Source organism: Carassius gibelio, chromosome A4, assembly GCF_023724105.1.
Source record: "Carassius gibelio isolate Cgi1373 ecotype wild population from Czech Republic chromosome A4, carGib1.2-hapl.c, whole genome shotgun sequence".
In the NCBI taxonomy this organism is placed as follows: Eukaryota; Metazoa; Chordata; class Actinopteri; order Cypriniformes; family Cyprinidae; genus Carassius; species Carassius gibelio.
The window spans coordinates 7,559,230-7,577,082 of NC_068374.1; positions in this window are offsets into that span (position 1 = coordinate 7,559,230).

Sequence of the window (17,853 nt, forward strand, 5' to 3'; positions counted from 1 at the left end):
GTTCTTATTCACCCTCATATAGGTTTTTCCCCCCTCATTAAAACCAAAGTGGTGATCATCTGTGATTGTTTGTCAAGAGCAAGGACACATTTGTATGCTTAGATAGAATAAATCTTTATTGTCCACCGGGGTGGAAATTTTTCTTTGGCTCGTCGCAAAGTACAGGACAGATAAACATACAAACAATGTCTCAAGCATAATGAAAAAATATTCCTAGACGACTCAAAATAAAAAATAAAATAAAGAAAGATGCAATGCAAAATATCATATTAAGAATAATATACCTAGATATAAAAAAAACAAACAAACCAACAATAAATAAATGAGCTGCTGTTTTTATGTAAGTACTTTTAGCCAGAGGCACTCTGAAGCGCATCTCAAGCTCGCTAGAGACGGGGTGAGTACAATCTACAGTGATTTTCCTTGCTTTCTTCCTCGTTCTGTCAATGTATATTTGAGACAGTGGTTTTCCTACTATTTTACTAGCCATTGACACTCTCCTGTTGAGCTTTTTCTTAAGCTTACAATTTAAATGGTCAAACCAAGCAGAGAGATGGAGAGTTAAAACACTTTCAGTGTGTGTGATATACACACGCTTGATAATCTGAGCACTGATCTCCAGACAGTTTCAACAGACAGACAGAGACGCTGTGAGCATTTCTTAAAGATCAATTCTGTATTATCAGTAAAACTCAGGTGGTTATCAAGAACCGTACCTAGATATTTAAAAGTTTCCACAGTTTCAGCTTCTTGACCATTAAGTAAAACTGGCTCTGTTATTATGTCTTGTTTTTTGTAAAAAAAAAGTAGCTTGTTTGTCTTTGCCACATTAATTTCTAGCTGTGTATCTTTGCACCATACTTCAAGGACCTTTACCTGTGCAAGATAAGATGCTTCATCCAAGGAGTAAATAGATATACAGATATTACACAAATATACATGTAAGGAGAAGAACATTAAACTGCAAGAGGACATAATGTTAGTTGTAATTGATTACAAATTTTTTTGTATTTCACACTTGTAAGAATGCATTTTGTCACTAACTGTAAATGATATTTCCTAGGGGGAGAATGTCCAGAGCTTCACCTTGAGGACATACTGATTTGTGCTTCTGGACTTTCAGAGATTCCTCCTCTTGGATTTCCAGTCAATCCTAGAGATCCTACATCGAGTGAGCCACACGGTGAAGCCACTAACAGAGCAAACACATGCAGCATAGTCCTTACACTTCCATTGCACACGTCTTCTGCTGAACTGAACCACTGGACGCAGTCTGGCATTATTCAGTCGCCAACTTTTGGAGTTGCTTAGATTAGGGTTGGTGTTAGGGCTAGGGTTAGGGTATGCTGTATGTTTAAAGCAGTTTGTTGTTCCTTGTTCTAAAAGACTAACCTTCTTGTAATCTTAAAATTACACTGAAATGTTAAAATGTGTGGGTGGACAGCCACGCCACCTTCATCACAGCCACCAGCAACTTCACCATCCACACCACCTTCAGCACCAGCGACAGGAGCACCCTCACCATCCACACCACCTTCAGCACCAGCGACAGGAGCACCCTCACCATCCACACCACCTTCAGCACCAGCGACAGGAGCACCCTCACCATCCACACCACCTTCAGCACCAGCGACAGGAGCACCCTCACCATCCACACCACCTTCAGCACCAGCGACAGGAGCACCCTCACCATCCACACCACCTTCAGCACCAGCGACAGGAGCACCCTCACCATCCACACCACCTTCAGCACCAGCGACAGGAGCACCCTCACCATCCACGCCACCTTCAGCACCAGCGACAGGAGCACCCTCACCATCCACGCCACCTTCAGCACCAGCGACAGGAGCATCCTCACCATCCACACCACCTTCAGCACCAGCGACAGGAGCACCCTCACCATCCACACCACCTTCAGCACCAGCGACAGGAGCACCCTCACCATCCACGCCACCTTCAGCACCAGCGACAGGAGCGACCTCACCATCCACACCACCTTCAGCACCACCACCAGCACCCTCACCATCCACGCCACCTTCAGCACCAGCGACAGGAGCACCCTCACCATCCACCTTCAGCACCAGCGACAGGAGCACCCTCACCATCCACACCACCTTGAGCACCAGCGACAGGAGCACCCTCACCATCCACACCACCTTCAGCACCAGCGACAGGAGCACCCTCACCATCCACACCACCTTGAGCACCAGCGACAGGAGCACCCTCACCATCCACACCACCTTCAGCACCAGCGACAGGAGCACCCTCACCATCCACGCTACCTTCAGCACCAGCGACAGGAGCACCCTCACCATCCACACCACCTTCAGCACCAGCGACAGGAGCACCCTCACCATCCACCCTCCTTCACCATCCATTTCAATCAACGCAAGATCATCTTCCCAATCTTCATTTTGCTGAGCTGTAGTCGGGTGGATTACGCAAGTCACCAGGGAGACGTCGTTGATGGTCATTTCGAACTCAGAACGATTAAAGAAAAGTTCCTCAATGGACTCCAGATCGTTGGGTGAATGCTTTATGCCGTATTTGTCAAAGCAGTTAGGCATAATTTTGACAGAGTCAGCCAGTTATCTCCCTGATCTGTCATAAGAACAAGAACTCCGCCGTAGGTTGACTTGTAGAAAGATGACCTTTCCATTAGTTTGCAAGCTTCACATCTCTGTGTAATGGATTTTGGATTAAAATTATTCTGCAGGCTGTGGCACTTCAGACAGTGATGTCAGACTATAATTTGAATACCGGAGACGACAGGCGCAAGGTCACTTTTGCTTCCAGCTCACCTACAGTCATGCCAACTACTATTGGCACCCTTGGCAAATATGATCAAATAAGGCTGTGAAAATTAATCTGCATTGTTAATCCTTTTGATGTTTTGTTTGAAAAATTCACAAAAATGTATCCTTTCATTGGATAATAAGAATTTAAAATGGGGGGAAATATAATTATGAAATAAATGTTTTTCTATAATACACATTGACCACAATTAAGGACACCCTTTTATTGAATTATTTTTTAAACCTCCATTTGCCAGTTTAACAGCTCAAACCTTTTTTCAAACCTACCAACTCCTTACACATTCTATGCACATTGTACCACTGGGAAATTTGGTCATTGCATAGGAGCTAAAATTAAATTAACGTCACCTTTGCTTGCTGAGACTGAGTTTCAATATCAGCTGAGCAATCTGAATCATCTCCATATTTTAGGGGGGCCACTGAGACCCTCTTTGTCAGCTCTGTAGGTTCTTCTTCCTTCAGCAGTGAGTTCAGTTTACGGATTGTCTCAAAACGAGTAGCTAGAAAACAAAAGCAAATAGACCAGAGTTAGACTCAAACAGCTGATTACACCAGATCACCCTCTTGTAACACTAAAACGTGAAGTTATACGTGAAGTTAGTGATGTGCTGTGTGCTCCAAAATAAGTGCTAGCACTGCATGCATGCTCTGTATGCATTGCTCATATACTTGTATACTTGCATACCCTATGTATACTCTACGCAAATATTCAGGGGATTCTGCATAAGGTATACATGACACCTGACATAAACAACTATTCAAAAAGCTTTATTCAACCTGGTTTCAACTGTCAAAGTATTATTATCTCATCTCATTTTTAACTTAGTTACATTTTTAGTTCATTTTTGACATAGTTGTTAGATGACATACTGATTGTGGCACTTATAGTGTCAAAACCACATAGTACTTGTTTTTGTGTGAATTAGAGTAAGTTAGTAACTCTTAACTTACCACTAACAACAATGACAGTGCCTCTGTAGTGAGGCCAGCCTCCTCGTTGTTTCCTCCCATGGTGCCATCCAATTACGGCTGAGTAGGTGGCAAAGGGATTCCCATCCTCGTCCATCTTGGAATCATCATACCCCCTTATGGCATCAGTTTTTATGTCACTTAGCTTCCCAAAATCCTCCCCTTCACTCCACCGCACCACTGCAAACTTCCTCTCCATGTGTTCTTAAATGATCAAATAAATAAAAATCATTGTTTGGCTTAGCAATCAATAAATGACTGGCAGACAGAAACTGTTATTAAGCTAACATTTAACATCACTATTCTGACAAAAAACACTTCTAATATTAGAAATCTGCAGGGTTAGGCAAGTTATATTTAAGTTTTATTATTGCCAATCAAAATGAAATTCAAGACCCATTTTTAATATATTGGGATACACAATTCTGTTGTCTAAATTGATAATTTCAAGCACATATTAAATTAGATTTGAAATATCCAAAGGAATATAATCTGAACATTGCAGATTAGGTTATTGATAGGTTAAGTGATTTAATAGAGGTGAGCAGATAATGTGATATGTCTTTATGGTTCTTGTGATATTAATTTCTTTCATATAACGTTAGCCCAGTCCTACCTGACAGGTGCCTCTATAGCCTACAACCAACCAGAAAGGGTCCGGTGTTTCCTATTAACAGACGGTAACGTTAGAGAAATACTGAAAGCACATTAACGTTAACTTACTGACTACAAGATGTTCTTGAACATGAATATTTTGGCCAAAGGCTGTGCAACCAAATGTAGTATGTGGTTAAATCTCATGTTACACAATTTTACTAAGGATTTTGGGTCTTGTTTGACTGTTATATATCTTACTTAAAAATTTCAGATAAAAGAAATAAACATTTAGTAAAATGTATCTATATCTTTTCTATATGGGTCTGAACATCACTGGTAATGTTATTGTTTTAGTGATTATGCAAACAAAAAGTCATTTTCTATGTTGTTTGTTAATTTTTAAATATAAAACTTGGTTAAGTGATTTATGTGTATGTACTTTTTTAACATCTCCAGCACAACAATACCGTGATAATACTGATAACCGTGGTCATGTTGGTCACTATTAGCGTGATAAGACATTTTCATACCGTTATATCCCTACCCTCGAGTTTTGCTACTGTATTGCCATCATAGTTAGTGTGAGGATGCTTTATTTATTTTATTTATTTATTATTTATTTAATACACTTTACATCAAGAAGTTTATTTTCTTTTCTTTTTAAGAGTTCGATTTATTTTGTGCAACTGACAAATGTTTTCCATATTTTTTTTTTTTCATAATTAGTTTATGGTTTGGGGATTTTTAGTATTATACATTCTTCATTTTTGTATTTTGTTGGCCCAGAAACGAATCAGTTGTATTTTTCTTTATGGTTTATTTGTGAATTAAGCTAGGTCATTTTCTACAGCTTTTAATATAGCAACTAGGGGTGGAAAGATTTATACACCAGTGTGGTGTGAAATTAGTTTTGGTGTGTATGTTTGCACATAGTGTGCTGTGTAGGAAATCTGTAATTTCTTTTGGGGTTTATTGTATTTATTCATTTGTTGTGTGCATTTTCTTTTCTTTTTTTAAGTATGTTACCCTCCATAGTCACTTTTACTGCCATCTGTCAACTGAAAGTTTGGCTAGCCTTTGAGTGAAATCAAATGAGACCAGAATCCATGTATTTAATAAAATGATGTTTTGATTTTATAGTAGTTTTGCCTCGAGTTCATTAATTTAATTGGATATTAATTGGATTTAATTGGAGTGGCGTAGTCAAGAGCAGTTACAAAGTCCCCCTATTTCCCCATCACAATTCTTTAATACCTTTTGTAAGTACTAGTTTGTTACACACATACACACAGAGCTGCAATTGCTTGCAATTGTTGTATTCAAGTGATGTTATTTTTATGTTTCCAACGTACAATGTTACAATTAGCCAGCAATAACTGTTTTGAAAATAAATGTCCAAGTCATACAAAATTTATTAAACATACACAAACATTTTTCTTAATTCCAAGTCGTGTAAGATGTGAGTGGATCACTCATTTTCTCCAAATGGATGGACACACGAGAGGTGAGTGTGTGTACTAAACTACACACTGCATACTCAGGGGACACTGTGAAAAGAGTGTGAAAATCCAGCAGTGGGTTCAAGAATGTGGATGTTCCAGTTCCTACGGCTGTGAAAGAATACAATCACTTCATGGAGGAGTTGATCTTTCAGATCAGTTGACTGGCTACTATTCCTCATGAAAGAAAAACAGGATGTGGTACATGACTGCTGCACCATTTCATTGACAATGCTGCAATACACAGCACTTTTGAGCTAGTTTTCTAGATACTATGAATTTCTGACATGTATAGCCTTCAAACTGGGGTTGGAAGGATTGTATTGATACATGGCATATGAAAATAGTCAAAAGAATGACAGCACAGCGTGTAAAATACTAAGATATGCTCTGGCGGGACTGTTCTATGGCAGGTCTTAAAGGGTTAATAACATTGTTTCAAGTGTTAAAAACACAAAATCATCAATGACACACACAAATAATAAATCAAAATTAAGCTCAAACTGAACTAAAATAAAATAAAACCATGCAGTGACCTGTATATTGCTTGTAAGATGACCTTGGGTGTTTTGAAAGGTGCCATTAAATAAAATGCATTATTATTATTATTATTATTATTATTAAAACTACTACATTGGACTCGACAGACTTGTTCTGTTCATAAGGCATCGCTCTTGAAAGAACTACTCAAAAACTGAACATTCATTATAAGCTTCAAATGAATATTAAAATGTCAGCTACAAACATGTGCGTTTAATATGAAAGAAGTAATTTCTCTTTCTTTCAATGTTATATTTCTTCAGTTATCACACATATGGCTGCTTATGTGTCATTCTAAATAATTCTAAATAAGACATGAATAGGAGATTACAGCATCTCTTATTAACTCATAATTTGTTTCTATTTATTTTTTATTACTTGTACATTATAGAGTACGTAAAATGGCCTGTCATGTGATGTATGAAGTATCAGGTGTTGAAATCTGTCCATATGTTGAAGAATGAGTTACACAACAGGTCTCTATTTGACGGTTTCTACCTTCTTCCACTGAGTAGGTGTTTCTAAATAAGTAGTGACAAGATACAGGTATGTAAAGGACATTTCTTAGGAAAAATGTGATTTTATACAAGAAGTGACGTGAACACATGTCGTTTGCTGGAAAAAAGGTCCTTTCAACCAAACTGCATGAGACAAAGAAGACATTACTTAGAAACAAAGTAAAAAAATAAAAAAAATATTGGTTTTTATCATATAACATTGCCATGTAATATTTAAGGGAGGAGAAAAACCATGGTCTTCCGCTGCTTATGGTTTGATATATGCCCTTTAAAACACAAGGTGTGTTGCTCACTCACTGTGAAGGCTGACTGTATCTACCAGTGAAGGATTGGTTTCTCCTCTCCTGGACAGCCAAATAAATAGTCAGCTGGGTCAGAGGCTGACCTTCCATCAGCATCTGCAGAAAATGTCCTATATATCCTTATTTGTCTGTTTTCTGAGAGCAGTGACTTTTCTCCATTCACTTCCTCGCACTGACTATGGAGGTAATACAGTAGCAAAACTCAAGAGGTTGAAAATCTGAATGTGAGAACTTGTAATATAAACATTCGTATTTATAAGTTGAAATTATGTGAAAAGCTGAATCTTTCAATTTGCAAACACAGACAATGATCAAAACACCCGTGTTTTGAATTGGAAGTTGTAGATTAATAGTTACAAATGTGTAAAATGACATTCACACAAAGAAAATGACATACACAAATGTTTACGACATATTTACTTTTGCACTTTACTTCAGTTTTGCTTCACAACGTCAAGTCGGCACTTACAACCTCTCAGATCTGGAGTACAAGTTCACATCCTAGCGCTCAGACTTTTATTTCTCTTTTTGCAAAACTCACTTGTACATGTAAATGTGAGAGAGCAGAGCCGGGGGCGGGGCTTTGGTACGAATGAAGACATTTTATTGGTCGAAGTCTGACCAATGAACAAAGCCAGCCATCGCGACTTGCCAAGAAAGAAATTTGTGTTTTAAGCATATGTATCAGTTATTTGTAAAACACTGCAAACTATTTTCACTGAATATCCTTAGCTTTTACAGGATCTTAAGACATTGCATTAATTTTGTCATTCAGGTGTTATCTGGTATAAATAATGGAACATCTTTCATATTTATATCCTATTGCATTTGAGGATTCCCGGTGGGCCGGTCTGTTTGTTGTGTTGTTTTCATGCTACTGGGATGAAATATGCACTCACAGCAGCCTTATTCCTTTTATTTATTATTTTCTCGCAGCCCATATTATTATTTTCACCAGACCATAATAATAAATTCTCAATTGAAAATCATTCATAAATATCATAATCATTATAATCTTTTTGCAAAAATCATTCTTACCTCACCCAGCTTCACCGTCCGTGTTTTGATTTTACTAAATCAGTTTGAGTGAATACAACTTATTGATCATGAGACCAACATTTAGTAAGACAGGAAAACATTCAGTCTGCTTGAAGGAAGACGTGTTTAATTGTAAGTTAATGCTGTTACATAGAAAGAGAAAAAATACATTAAAAAAACCTAGTCTAGGGCTATTCTTAAACGTGGAGCTTATTATATTGAAGTACAAATCCAAACACCAGAAGCAACCTACACTATAGAAGCTTTCTTTCATTAAAAAGTATACATTGTAATTATTGACAGGCTATATGGTTGAAATAATATTTTAGTTTAAAACTTTAAGTGTCATTGTTTAAGGAACAGCAGTGATGCATTGTTTCCTTGATTACCGCTGTAAACGCTCAATGCATTATACAGAGGCAAGATGAGAGGAAAATGCCATCTAAACTGTTTCTTAAGACAGTCGGTTCCCCTCAGAGACACATTCATACTTCACGCATTGTGAACAGGGAGCTTGCTCTGCCTGCTAATTTATTTTTCTCATCCTAGCGTCTCTGGCCTCTGTTAACACCATTTACAGACTCTGAAATAAAACAAAAAAAGTCTGGTTTTGACTTATGATTGATCAGTGCATCTCTGCTCAAATTAAACTTATTTTATTTTGGTTGTTTTTCAGTACTTTGAGTCATGAGCTACACTCCAACACATTGAAAACTGCACCACATTGGTGTTTTATATTTAATTAAATCGCTACCTTTGTGATATGACTATGGCATGGAGCCATAATGCAATATTGCACCCCTAATTAAAATAATATATTAAAAAATAAAAGAAAACCCTATGGATGGACAGCACCCCAAGCATTTCGCCTGTCACGGGCCGAGCTTAGGGACAGGCATTAACAGTGACAGATAAACAGTGTTTGGAATAACGGCGTTTAAAAGAACGCCGTTAGGTAACGACGTTATTTTTTCAGTAATGCGGTAATCTAACTAATTACTTTTCACGTGGTTATAACGCTGTTAACATTACTGGACGTTAAATGCGGTGCGTTACTATGCATTGATTTAATAAACTATGTAATCCGAACGCACCCCTGGCTCACACAGCGAGTGAGCAGGTGGGTTAATAATGAGATAAGCGATTCATGGTAGCCAATCAGAGCCAGTTTTTTTTACGCCAGCAGCGCCAAACACACACACGCGCGTGCACGAACGCAACAGCTAAAGAGAGATTCGCAGCAGTAGCAGAGATGGCGAGTCAGGAGCAATCCGATGAAAAGTTGGCATTTTCAAGGTGGAGATATAAACACTACTTCAAATTCATTGTGGTCAAAGGCAAGAACGTGCATGTGATGTGTACATGTAATATGTGACAAAGCTAAGCATCTACAAAGCTAGTGGCCAAAAACACTTTTCTTACAAAGATAATACTTGGAAGTGCAGGATAAAACTCTTGCTGTCTGTTGACCTGCAATAAACATTGAAAATTATGTACGAACACCTCTGTCTGTTTTACTCATTTTAGCTGACTTGTGAAAACTGCTCAAACATAAAATTATTATTTGACATATAGCAACTTTTTTTTTACATTATTATGTGACATATAGCAACTTTTTTTTTTTTTTTTTTTTACAGTAATGCAAATAGTTACTTTCCCTGGTAACTAGTTACTTTTATTATAGAGTAATTCAGTTACTAACTCAGTTACTTTATGGAACAAGTAGTGAGTAACTAGAACTAATTACTTTTTTAAAGTAACGTTCCCAACAGTGACAGATAAACCAGAACACAGGAGGGAGTGGGTGAGGCTGACAGGTTCATCAATAATCACCTCTTATTGGGCAATATGCATTCAAACTAGATTCTTCTGTGGAAGTGTTTCTTCCAGTGAAAAAGCTTTCATAGATCATTTCCTGATAAACAGTACTATAAATATGACTAAAGAAATCCAGTGTGCTTCAGACTTCAGTCGAAGACATTTCCACTCAGCTTCACTTCTTAATATACCACAGACTCTGCGTAAACTCCAGGTGAGATGTGACTTACAATGACATAGACAGGTAGTTTTATGACAGTGTGCAGAACCAACAGATGATTAGCTGTTGAAATGCCAGCAGAAATGCAGGGGCAGCTTCAAAATGCATTAGGTAAAAGAAATATCTTTAGACAGATCAGATGCAATCAGATGCAAATGTCATGTAGAAATTGTTAAATTAATAGTTTTCAGTGAAGGAAGGATTTGTCTTTATTGGATTTAAAAAAAAGAATTAGATTACACTGGACATCATTTTTAAACACGGCTTGAATTAATCCTCATTTTTGTATATTTATTTGATTTGAATTACCTTTTTAGAAAACTTGATTTGTAACAATTTTGGAATAATACAATTATTAAAAGATTTACAATTAAAAAATATTCCCTTTGTTTTTTACCAGACCAGGTATTACAGAAAACTGAAATGGCAGACCAAGGAAGACCTGGTATGTGTCCTGGTTGTGTGAAATAAAAATTGTGTTTCCTTATTCATCCAGTAGTGAATCCACAAAGAAGTATGGTAACGTTATAATAAATTTCATTAATAAATCATCAAAAAACATTATACAATATAAAAGTTCATTAGTTAATATGTATTAAAATATTATGCAATATTGTGCTTGTAAATTTTTACTATAAATTTTTCATGTACCATATTTTTCTGACTATAAGTCGCACCTGAGTATAAGTCGCATCAGTCCAAAAATACATCATGATGAGGAAAAAAACATATATAAGTCGCACTGGACTATAATTCACATTTATTTAGAACCAAGAACCAAGAGAAAACATTACCATCTACTGCCGCGAGAGGGAGCTCTGTGTTTTCAGTGTAGACTACAGGAGAACTGAGCAGCATAGAGCGCCCTCTCGCGGCTGGAGAAGGTAATGTTTTCTCTTGGTTCATGTCTTTTAGTTCATTTCTCTTGGTTCACGTCAAATTAATTTTGATAAATAAGTCACACCTGACTCTAAGTCGCAGGACCCGCCAAACTATGAAAAAAAAGTGCTACTTATAGTCCGGAAAATATGGTACATGTAAGTATTCTATATACTGATTCACAACTTAAATTGATTTATACACGAGCAGTCGAGTTAGTGACTCTGACTCGAGTTGCATCTTTATAGACTTCTGCTTGACTTCAGATCCGAACTGAAATGACTCCAGACTTGACTCGACTCGACTTGAGGAAAAGGACTCGTAAATATATATTTAAAGCAACTTGAGTCTTTTATCCTTAAATACTTCTATAACTGATTTTCAAAAGTCGGACGGCATGTGCACAGGGTTATCCATCCGGACCGCGAGCCGTAATACACAGCACCATTTTATAGACAGCTTGTCAAAACCGCGCAGCGGATCACATAACATGCGCTCAGGATCGTTTATGGTCATATCTTTCAGTGCTATATCCTCTAGTATTTTTAGCTAAAGCCAAAGGCTCTTTATTCAAGCCCTTTCAACAGTGAGCAGGTTTTGACCACTTTCAACATAATTGATTCCACCCACAATTCCGTCCAGCCCGGGACTAGAACTCACAACCCTTCGATTGGGAGTCCAACCCTCTAACCATTAGGCCACGACTTCCCCAATTAGTTCTTAATATCTTTCTCAGAAGAAGCTGTGATTGTGGTTGGGACGGGAGGTGATGATTTCTCCTTTAATTCGGCCTCCTACGTCACCATTAAGAAGGTCAACGTTACTTAGAGTGAGGTGAGTTTTAGATTCATTCTATCGTAGCATGTTTATTCCTACTATTTTAACCACATCATTTTCATTTAATTTACTTCATTAATGTGATTTATTTATTTATTGCCTTTTAGACAACACTGAACTCAATCCAGGTGATTTTCAACTGTGGCCACATGATTAAAGTGGGTAACTTAACAGGACCCAACAATCAAGAAATTGTGTTGGATGATGATGAATTAATAATCTCTGCAAAACTGTGGCCAAATAAGACTGGTGACAGATTTGGGGGGTTTGAGTTTAAAAGCAATCGACAAACAACATTTTCTGTCAAGTGTCAGGAACTGGGTGAACCTGTGAGTTTGGAAACGAAGTGTGGAATGATTAATGGCATTACAGGCAGAAGTGGAGATGAAATTAATGCTCTGGGCTTCTACTTCACTTAGTCTACAGCTATGCATACATACAGGGTACTGCCAGCATCCAAAATATCTGCTCAGCAATCATATAATTGTATCATATAATACACACATCAGATTTCATGACTAAACATGAATTAACATTTTTTAATCAATCAATACTTTAAAATTTTCTACTATCAATTGTTACATTTCAGGTACTTGTAGCCATACTAGGCACAAAAAAAACTTGAATAAATAAATGACAAGGTAAAAATATCAAATGGAGACAATAGAGAAAAATAGAGATAGTAATTTGTCATTTATCATTTCTCTCTATTGTTGTGTATTTGTTAACATTGTTTCTTTAACTACATTCCCCAGAATGCAGTGTTACATTGTATCCAGAAATTTTCCAGTAAAAGGGTTAATACATGAAAAACCAGTAAAGAGAGCAGTCATGCAAAACAGTGCAAGTGTCATATTTGTCTAAAGGTGCCATTCTTTCCTTTCTAAAGATACAATATCTATCTTTGTAGCATTTTCTGTTCTCTCATCTATTATTTTCATGTATTAGTAAAATGTCAATACAAAGTGTAACTTGATTTGAAAAGACCTGACACAAATCTCCCGGTTTCTTAAAGATAACTGTGTATTAAATAAACCATTCATCTGGTTTTGTGGGTAAGGGATGAGGCAAGGACTCAAGAGCAGTGTTTAATGGGTTTCAAACAAACACACAATAACTACTTTGTAAGAGAAAACAGACCAGCAACAAGGTTCAGCAGGGCTGGACACGAGGGGAACATTCAGCAATAATCTGGCACAGGACAGAAAAGACTGGGGCTGTGTCTGAAACTGGCATTTTACCTTCAATAAGGGCACTATTTGAGAAAACACTTAAGGTGTCAACCATAGTGGACATTATCAAGTGCACTCACTCAATCCCATAGTGCACCACAATAATGTACACTCAGTGGCTAGAGATTACCCATAATGCACTGTGAGGGTTATGCCAAATTAATTCCCGTGTTTCGCCAGAAGATGGCACCTGAATCTGAATCATCCACCCATCCATTCCCCAAACCTCTAGTGGTGGACATTTTGCTTCTTTCAAGAGATTAATTCATTTTCAGTTCCTTCACCAAAATGATTAGGGTCCCACTTTATATTAGGTGGCCTTAACTACTATGTACTTACATAAAAAAAATAAATACAATGTACTTACTGTGTTCATATTGTATTGTAAAACACTTTTGCTGCTATTGAGGTGGGATAGGGGTAAGGTTAGGGAGAGGGTTGGAGGTATGGGTAAGTTTAAGGGTGGGTTAAGGTGTAAAGTATGGGTCAACAGTGTAATTATAAATGTTATTACAGAAATTAAATACAGATGTAATTAAATCTAGTTTTTTTTAAATATAAGTACAATGTAAAAACATGTATGTACACAATAAGTACATTGTACTAAATTATTAATTAAAATGTAAGTACATAGTAGTTAAGGCCACTTGATATAAAGTGGGTCCATGATTAGTTCAGATTTGTTCACTGATTTGTCCAGTGACCATTTCTTCATATTACACAAAATACGCCAGCAGGTGATGAAAAGAGTGTCTTATGTGTTATGTCTTAAGTCAACGAACGTATTCACTTGTTACAAAAACTGATTTGGCTGATTGTGCATAGTCACATTCAATAAATAAAGTCTAAATAAGCTGTTCAGATGAACAAAGCACGAGGTTTCCTTAATTAACATTTTAATTGTTTGGTCAGACAGTTCATATATTTTATATTCACATTGTACCAGATGTACCAGTTCAGTCATTTCATTCACGATCGACAAAATCTCTCGATCTTGTTCACTCATGAAACTCATTCAGTGAGAGGCGTATTCGTTCACTACAATCAACAAATCGAGCTGCGCATGCGCTGCTAATAGCGCTGCGCTGCTGTGAAGGCAGGAATTTCAGTGAACGAGAAATATGAGTCAGTGGATTACTTGAACGAGAACAATTCATTCACGAACAACACATCAATACAAACCTTGTCCAATGTGCATACAATGTAAAATCATACAGGTATACATTTCATTGAAATTGATTATTAATTAGTTTAAATAGTTAGCACATGCTAGTTTGCAGCTGGAGCTGCCAGTTTGCGAAGTAAATCAAATGATTATTAAACAGCAAGCACAAACTCAGTGTCTGAATTCACACACTTTCATTTACTCCAACTGCACTAAATTAATAAAGGGAATAATGAATGAGGGTAAAAAACCATCATCAAAACATTAAATATATTAAAGTTGCAGATACTTCGTGGGTGCAAACAAGTGAAAAACTATAAATATATCAAGGTATTAAAACATTTGGAAAAACAAACATGCCTTGGCAAACAATAAATTACTTATGGGGGACCAAATGATCAGTGAGAGCAGAATGGATGTGTCACACATTTTAAACTCAACAAAATGGTAAAAAAATATATATATATCAAGAGCATGCTCACAGATGAAAACAGAGAACAAAAATTTGTGGATGAAGTGGATTAGAGCCCCTTTTTACACAAAAAAGCTTGTACTACTGTTTAATAGACTCTTATTGTTCTGTGAACTCATCACTCCTGTTCATTACTGTTTATTGATCAGTGTTGGGTATAGTTACTTTGGAAAGTAGTTAGTTAGGTTACATCAATTAAAAGTAATCAGTTATGATACAGCGTTACCTATTCATAAAAGTAACGCGTTAGAGTACTCATGCGTTACCAAAAATTTAAAGCCGTTTGCAGCGGCTCACACATGACAGACATAGCCCCCGGCCCCTTTAAATGCACCTAAAAGTCGTGACTCCAGACAATGAATAACGTCAGTCATCCGACTAAATTAACACTGCAGGATAACAATAACAGGAAAGACAGTCAGCAATAGGCTATTCCACATGGCGTTTTATTTATTTAGTATCACAGAACATATTATTAATCAAAATTCGCACCTACCCAGCCTGGGTAGCCTAGGCTACTGTATATTATGAGCACCACAAGATAACTCCTGAATTTTCTTTAACTTTAAATAATGCAGTTATCAAAGTACAAGTATGCTTACTTGTAAACACAACCTTAAACAGGCTTGCAGATTTAAATCCATTTAGAAATGATGAACAACCAGCCAGCCAACGATCTAACAGAAATTAACAGCTGCCTGTCAAACAAAAATGATAACAAACCGAATTAAATCCTTCACCGCCACACAGGCAAATGACAAATCGCTTAATAGCCGAACTAATTATTATTAAAGTGTCACTCACAGAGTGTGCATTTTACCGTTATGTTCTTTTCTTTTTCGTTGACAAATTGAAAATAATGTGCGTACTTCCATAAACCAAACGCTGTCCTCTCTGCCATCTAGACGGGAGTTCAAAAAAAAAACACACCACACACACACACAGGGTCAGGCGCAGGGCACAGACGTATCACAGCCATTGACTTTACGATCACAGAGCTTCGGCTCCGCTGATACATCCGCAGGTGGCACAGTAGACCTAGGCCTACTGTCTGACAAAAAGCAGGCTGCAGTCGGGATTTTCCTTTCCTTAAAATAACGGATTACTTTTTTTTACAAAATAACGAAGTTACTGATTACTTCCGCATGAAACTAACGCGTTAAGTTACACATTTCAGGAAAAAAGTAATTAGAGTACTCTAACGCGTTACTTTGTAACGCGTTACCCACAACACTGTTATTGATACTGTTGTTTTGTTTTGTATTGTGTTGGTTTTATTTACTTTTTAAAATTCATCTCTTTTTCTAAAAAAATTAATAATGTGTGATAATTTTCAGAAATAAATAGTATGTGATTAGTCGTCGTTTAGTGGCGACTTGTAATATTTCTGCAAATGTATGTATAATATTTTGCAAAAGCAAACAATTCAAAATATTCATATAAATAGAAATAGAAATAGAAATAGAAATAAAATGTATAATATATATACTAACAATATAAAGTTGTTTGGAGAAGTTGAACATGAAGAAAAATAGACTTAAAACTCATTCAACTCACAATATCAACAAAACGTGCTTTTATGAAATAAAGAAAACAAACGCTTTCTGCCATCTCTGTCTTGAACTGTGCTTCACAATAGTGAACCTAAACTCTGCGAATTGCTGACCATCAGTTATTTGTCAAATGTATCATTCTTGTTATAGGTTATATGTCCAAAATTATACCCTGCAAGAGCGGGAAAATTTGGACCATGTGCTTGGTAAGATAAACATATGATTTATGATACCCCTAGCAAAGACGATATCTAATTGGTTAAGACAACATTTGTGTCCAAAAGGCCAGTTTAAACATTTAGGACACCATAAAATTTTGCTTTTAGCCTGCTTTTTGAGTTTGCTTTTTAGTCATGCTTTTAGTCATCACTGTAAGCGTTCTTTGAGCGTGGTTCCAGCGTGCTTCAGCCTGCACACCTGCTGTTACTTAGCCACGATGAGAAGAAACACCACCTAGTCTCGTCAAACTTCACTTCTGCTCTTTTACATTAGTCTCTTTTCTTTTCCGTTCGAGAGTTTCGTGTTCTGAGTTCAACCAGCCCACACAACTCCGCGTCTTCAGCCAACGCCCAGCTACGGGCTTCCCAAGACTGAACTTCCAGCCAATCAGCGACATCGGGAAACCCCCATTCAATGACAACAAAGGGACACCTTTACACAGGAGACGCAAGTAACTCCTCCAGACTGTGACCTTTACTGGTGTATCTAATATAATTTTAACCTCATAGAGGAACTCAATGCGAGGGTTAATTAAGTGATTGATGGTTGTTCATGTCTATGCAATTTAACGTATTGCTGTAAACTTGGGATTCCATATTTCCATTCTCTTAAACTCATCTTTCCCTAACTTTCGATCTTCCTGCAACTTGTGTGAATGTGTGTGTGCATGCGTTTATGTGTTAGATTAGTTTATATGTCTTAGATTTATCTAATAAAGCCTTATTCATATTGAAAAGAGAAGTATCTTGTGTTTTGTGCTTGCAAGTTAATGTCTTAAACTGCCGATCTTGATACTGTGCTAACTGATAGTGTTTTCACTATAGTTTGGATATTCGTATCCAGCGCAGATTTGATGTTAAACGGCTCGTTCACTGAACCGCAGGCGCGTCTCAGTGATCAGCCGTGAAACAGTGATTCTGTTCAAATTCCCTTTAAATTATTAAATCATTCCCTTTGAGCTAAATTGACCTGTTTCCCTTACAACATGTTCATCTCTCTAAGAAACTAAACCGAATCAGAATTATGATCCATAATAAGAGTTTTTCTCAAAGGCCCAGTCCATCACAAGTAGTCCACTTATTGTAAAATTGATCGCATAACAGATCGCATGCTCTAAAGATCAGTTTTAGTTTCAAGGAGCTACAACCATCATGAGCCGAAATACTGAAGTTTGAGTAA